Source organism: Camellia sinensis, chromosome 8, assembly GCF_055761805.1.
Source record: "Camellia sinensis isolate YWXY chromosome 8, ASM5576180v1, whole genome shotgun sequence".
NCBI lineage: Eukaryota > Viridiplantae > Streptophyta > Magnoliopsida > Ericales > Theaceae > Camellia > Camellia sinensis.
This window is the reverse complement of record NC_138968.1, coordinates 76,486,458-76,492,996: the sequence shown is the minus strand read 5'-3', so window position 1 is coordinate 76,492,996 and position 6,539 is coordinate 76,486,458. Positions and strand designations below refer to the sequence as shown.

General features: G+C 32.5%; 1 long non-coding RNA gene across 4 annotated transcripts; it reads left to right on the top strand.

Annotated features, from left to right (window-relative positions):
* Window positions 1-481: 481 nt before the first annotated feature.
* On the top strand, window positions 482-3,302 carry LOC145796600 (uncharacterized). Of its 4 annotated transcripts, none has more exons than XR_014337080.1 (4): window positions 482-1,436; window positions 1,775-1,991; window positions 2,791-2,862; window positions 2,947-3,302. It is a non-coding gene; the product is annotated as an uncharacterized LOC145796600 (long non-coding RNA). The 4 variants fall into 4 exon arrangements; XR_014337081.1 differs by having other exon boundaries at window positions 482-1,447; window positions 1,906-1,991; XR_014337079.1 differs by having other exon boundaries at window positions 482-1,447.
* Window positions 3,303-6,539: the final 3,237 nt, after the last annotated feature.

Below are 6,539 nucleotides of genomic sequence, written 5' to 3'. Positions count from 1 at the left end.
CTTATGTTTGTCCATAGAAAAGTACTTGAGCTGAATACCAGAGATTCGGAATGAGCTATATATCCTGGTTCGATTTAGCAGTAGGACGACTTACTAGCATTGTAAAACTATAATGCATAAAACAAGTCTTATCTTGTTCATTAGTTTCAGAAATCTCTTCTACTTATAATGCAATTTTCTGTTTTCTTTGTTTTTTGGGGGGACTACTATAGTATTTTGCTTCCCCGTGTATTGTTTGGTTTCAGAAAACACTTGGACAAAGAACCTCTTCAGCCTGAACAATCATTATTCTCCATCAAATTCCTCTATGTTGCATTTTGAATATGTTAAGTCATGTTCCCTTGTTCTCTTTATGTAATTTTAAGAACCTCATCCACTATTTCTCCTGACTCTCTTTGCCTGTCAAAACTATTGGACAAAAAAATTCTAGTATTTTTCGTTGTCACTGCCCTAATCTATCTGCTGCTTATGTTCCCAAAAATGAGAACACGAGTAATTTTTTCTTTTTTTCTTTTCTGACAAAAGCCAATGCTAACTAGTGTAATTTATCTTTATTTATTGTTAAATACAACTCTTTCTTAGAAAGTGTAACTGAAAATAAAAGGAAATCACGGCTCATAATTAACTTACTTTGTTTACACAGTGACAAATAATAGGATCATGTATTTGGACAGGGGTACATACCAAACTTTAAATTGGTTCATAAAATTCACCATTTCCAGGTTAGGTTACCCCTCCTAAAATGTAACCTTAAGCAAACATCACCTTTGGAAAGTGATAGTGGTGACTTTTGAGTTTGTTCACATGGAACAAAGAAGATTTTCTCAACTGTCTCATCCTGTGACTTAAATGGTTGTAAATTTGAATAAGGGAGCATAGGAAAATTGAGGTAATGAGAGTAACTAGTGTCTTCTTAACTTCCAATTGACCAATTCATAGAAGAATTCTCAATTTTGGCATAGATAAGAGTTATAGAAGATTCCAAAGGTAAGATCATTGCAAGAATGGATCTCTAAATTGAGTTTCAGAGAACTTATCAACACTCTCCTCCTTGCATACTTAGTTCTTATTAATGGTGAAACAAAGGATTGTATTCATCCCTCAAGATGTGTTAGGTAGGGAGATCGTCTTTTAATCTATTATGCTTTCCAGAGGTGTAGAAGAGGATGTGATACATGGTCTTTAGGTTGCTCAGGGAAATCCTAGTGTATCTCATCATATTTTTTTATGCAGATGATAACTTGGTTTTTGGGAGGGATACTATGGAGGGACTTAATTTCAAAATTAAAAACAAAAAAATTATATCTGCATATGAACAAGCCTCTGGTTAGCTGATTAATTATGAGAAATCAGTTCTCTTTTAGTCCAAATGATGCTGATTGGGGGGATCACTTGAAGCAGCTTTTTGGGGTTCCAGTGGTGCAATGTCCTGAGAGGTATTTGGAAGGTATGCCTGCCTTGTTGATGTACTTATCTGTTTTTGGTAATAAAATCTCACTAACCAAAAAAAACAAAAAACAAAAACAAGATTAATGGAAAGTTTTTAGATCAATTTTATGAAAGGGCTTGGAAGAAGTTACTTATTCATAAATTACTAAATGCTTTAAATACTTACTATTTGGTTACTGGGAAAGTGGAGGGAAAGGGGAAAAGAAAAAAAAAATAGAAAAAAAAGAGTAATGCAGAGTTTACCAAAACACTGAACTGTCCAGAACTAGGCATATCTTGGTTGTATTAGGTTCATCTAACCTAATATTTTCTCTTTAACCAACAGGGGCTATAGATCACAATTATAGATTTTGTTAATCAAGTTGATCTCAAACCCTAACCGATCTCTACACGCTCCTCTATATCGAACGATTTGACCTCTTTGCAATCTCCTCTCTGATCACAAACTTGAACCAGTTACAGCAATTCATCGATGATTGCAAGTCCAATTCCTCAATCCTCTCCGATCCTTCTCTCCCCTTCTTCCAAGACTACCTTGAAAGGTATGATATAATTCATTTTTATGTATTTACATACTTTCCTGTTGAATTTGCTTTTCTTATGTATTTTTATATGATTTTTTGGTGGTTTAGTGGAGTGAATTGATTTTGAACTTTATGTATTTCTATTAGTTTTTTGGTGGTTTAGTGCTTGCCTTTTCCTCTAGTTTGATGATAACTGTAAAATAAAAAAAATAAAAACTGAAAGCATTTAATATTCACAAAATAGTTTTAATCTTTCAAAATTGATATTATATTGTCAGTTGTGACCTTATTTTTTCAGTAATAAAATCTGAGATATATCATAAAAGGCTGCTGTTTTTATATCAAAAGATCAATTGATAAGAACAACTGAGTATTGAGAGAGATACAATACAATACAACACACTTTTCCATAAACATCTACTAGTTTAAAAAAGCCAGTACATGTTAAATATGCTTTTGATAGTTTGAAACCATTTTTTAGTGTTATTAATGTTTATCAAATCTAAAAAAAATGTTTATCAATTCTGAAAAAATTAATATGTATGTATTATTCTATTATGAAAACTGTCGCTAGCTTTAGATATGTTGTTACAACTTAGAACAATTTTCTCTGATACACTCGGAGGAGTTATATGTTTAATATTAAGGATCAAAATTTCATTTTGATATATATGTTGTTCCAATTGGCATGAAAATAGAAACATTTCAAAAAAAAAGTTTTGTGGTGGTGTTTGTTATTAGTAAGGAAAAAGTGTTACTATGTTTCCAAAAGAGTTTTGTGGTGGTGTTAATTTTACTGTTGTACTGAAATATGCAGGTACCTGGATCATAATCAATTTACTGGGAGAATCCCGGATGCATTCTATAAGCACACTTTCTTGAAAGAAATGTGAGTTTCTGTCTTCAATCAGTACAAGCAAATTGCAATTACCCAACACTAGGTGAAATGCTAATTGATTAAATGTTGTCACAGGTATATTGAAGGAAATGCTTTCCGGCCAGGTGTGAACCCTATTGGCGTCCACAATGTCCTCGAAGTTTCTGACACAGAGTTCTTGTTTTAGTCAAAGCTTCCACATATTATTTACTTGTAGAATTGTTTCTTTTTGTTCTTGCTAAAACTAGGGTGTTTCAGTTTGAATTGGAACGTAGTTCTATAAATAGGATGTATATAATGTACACTAGTGTTTTGGGAAATTTAAGAAATTTTGGAAGTAGGTTGTTTGACAGTTTAGAAAGGTGTTGTTGGATTCTTTGGTTGTCATTATTTTGTGTGAATAATGTCTGGTGGAACACCATGGTGGGGATGTCTGGTTGTTTCAGTTTGAATTGGAACAATGTTTGGTTGTTTGACAGAAATTTAATAAATCGAATGTTAATGAATTATGTATTGTGTCGAATGTTAATGATTCAGTTAATTTGAATGATGCTTTAAAATTATAGGTTTATTATGGATTGAATAAATTATTAGGAATTACAAGTGTATTGTTTTCCTGCTTTGGTGACCAATTTATTAGTCGCGACAAATAAATAATTCTTTTTCGCAAAAAATGACAATTGCCGACCAAGAGTTTTGGTCGCAAAAAATACATCTATTGCCGACCAAAATAACTCTTGGTCGTGGAAACTCACTTTTGCCGACCAAAAGTTTTGGTCGCGAAAAGTAACAAATGGCGACCAAAACCTTTTTTGGTCGTGGAATGTCACAATTGGCGACCAAACTTTTTGGTCGCGGAATGTCACGATTGGTGACCAAAATTTTTTGTCGCGGAATGTCACAATTGGCGACCAAACTTTTTGGTCGTTGAATGTGATAATTGGCGACCAAACTTTTTGGTCGGGAAAATATCACTTTTCGCGACCAAAGTGTTTTAGCGACTAAATGAATTAGTCGCGATAATGATATATTTCGCGACCAAAAATTTAGTCGGCAAATCTGACTTTTGCCGACCAACCAAAATTTTGGTCGCGAATTACTTTTGCCGACCCTCAATTGGCGACTAAAGTAGCGACCAAAAAATTTGGTCGCGGATAACTTTTGCCGACCAAAAATAGACTTTTAGCGACCAATTTTTTTGTTGCCAAAAGTGTTAATTCTTGTAGTGTATCTTCCTCTTCTCATCACATCATTCTTATTCAGGTAATTGCACTTAATGATCGGATGTGTAACTAGAGAAGGAAATATAGAGAGTATGCTTTTAGTTAAAATGGGCTTGAAGGAACTTGCATCATTGAAGGTTTCCTTTTGAAGTATAAGATCAAATTTTTTTTTCACTTTTATCCTTCGCTCATAGTGCTCTTCAATAATTTTGGTTCTTACCAGACCACTTGCTTTTCAGTTGTGTTTATGACACTATAGTATTTCTTTGTTGGAATTGTCACTATACCTACTTACATGTTCTATGGTTTCTCTTTCCAAGGTTGAGAATGCCATTGTGCTTGCATTGGCACAACAGTGGCATGCAAATGCAGTTTGACTATCTGGTTCAGGTTTCCCTTATACATGTTGATGTGCTTGATGGCTAATACTTGCTTTAATTGTTAAACTCCCTCGTAGTTTCTAGTTTCTATTTAAAACCACTACTGGTTGGCCTTTAGCATATATGGTTGTTTGTATAAACTATAAGCTATAGCTTATCTTTTGGAAATTATTCCCGAAAAGTACTATTACAATTAAGTTTTGCAAGGTATAACACTCGGTTAACAGATTTTCATTGTAAAAAATGTTAGAACAAGCTACTGGTATGATTTGTTTTAACAATCACCTCAAACGGATAAGAAAATGTCCCTGCGAAAAAGTTGTTTTATTACAAGCTTGTATTTTTTCGTACTTTTGCTTCATTCTTGGTGATATCATATAATAATTCTTTTTGTTTCACTCTTTTTGGGTCTTGATCTAGACATGAATGCGTTTCTTTAACTTGCAAGTCTTTCACTATTCCAGGGCACGTTCTTGCTAATCTAGACACTGCGGAAACTACTTTGAGCAAGCTTGAATAATTTTTTTGATTGTTTTGTGTGATAATAGGTATATTACTAGACGCTTCACTCGCAGAATGCCCTGATTTCTATTTTTGTTCCATCCTATTATGTTATTAGACAGTCTCAAAATTTGAGAATTCATTAAAACTTTGTTATTGATAGAATTATGGATCCTCCATGATGAATGAGTATTAACTTTGAAGTCTTTGTTCCCCTGTAGAACTGAGCCTAAAAGAGTCTGAGGCTGTTCTTTTTAAGGAGGTTTGGTATTTTTATCTCATTTTTTTTTGTATCAGTCATGCTAATTTATATATGTCACACTCCTCTGGTTGCTCGCTAAATTACATATTTCAAGTGGTTGAGAATTCTAATTATTGTGCTTCATCATAGTATTTTGTTTTTGTGTGAGCTCATTTTGTTTACAATGTATAAAAACAACCTCATTTCTGCCCAATTATGAATGACAAAAGTAATTTCAATCTTGAGTGAGAATCAGAACCAAGTAAAATTCTGAAACACAACTACCGAGTCCCATTCAACACCTTTTCGTAGCCTTGACAATGATTTGGATACTCAACATGCCTTGCCATGAAGAGATGTGTTACATTCGAAGATCATCACTTTTCTTTTCATCTCTACTTTCATCCCTTGCCTCTATAGAATTCTGTGTACAAGTTAGAACTACATAGTTTAAGCATTCTTGGTCAAACAATGACCTCAATTTGAGTATTTTGCATCATTTCAAATTTTTATATTATTTATACGCACTTGATTTTTAGGTTAAATTGATATGTTTAATCTTGGTGGTGTTATTCTTGTTTGTCGGGCATGGCTTACGTATTTTTTGGAAAGAGCCAAAGTCCGTGGTATAGAAGAGGAGATTGCAAAAAAGAGAAATCAGAGGGAATGGTTTTTGTATGATTCTTTGTTTTGCATGGAATTATTATTTTAGGTTAAAATATACTTAGTTTGTATGGAATTTGACATTAAAATTATTCTTTTTTGGATGGTTGGAAGTGAAATGGATGGAAATTGTGGAATGGTTGATAATATATGTATTGTTTTGTTTATATACATGGTACAGGTTGCAAGGAATACATATAGGTTGTGGACAAGTTAATTTTAAAAAATATATATAAAATCATGTGTTTGGTGACTAAATAATTGGTAGCCAAAAAAGAAGTAAATATTTTTAGTGACTAAATAGTTAGTAGTTAAAAAATAATAAAATGATTTTTTTTTTTTGGCGACTAAATATTAGTAGTCATAAAAAAGTAGACTTTAGGCAACTAAGACTTTAGTGGATAAAACAAAAATAAAATGAAAAAAATTTTGGCAACTAAAAGTTTAGTAGCCAAAAAAGAAGAAGAAAAAAAAAATCAGAAGAAAATCAGATTTTAGGCAACTAAAACATTTAGTAGTTAAAAAAAAAAAGAAAAAAAAATGAGCAAAAAAAAAAAATTGGCGACTAAAACTTTAACCGTCTTAAATAATTTCAGTTTTTGGCAACTAAATGTTTGTCGCTGAAAATGCGATATTAAATTATTTTTCTTAAAGCTTTTGGTGACTAAAAAATTAGTCAAC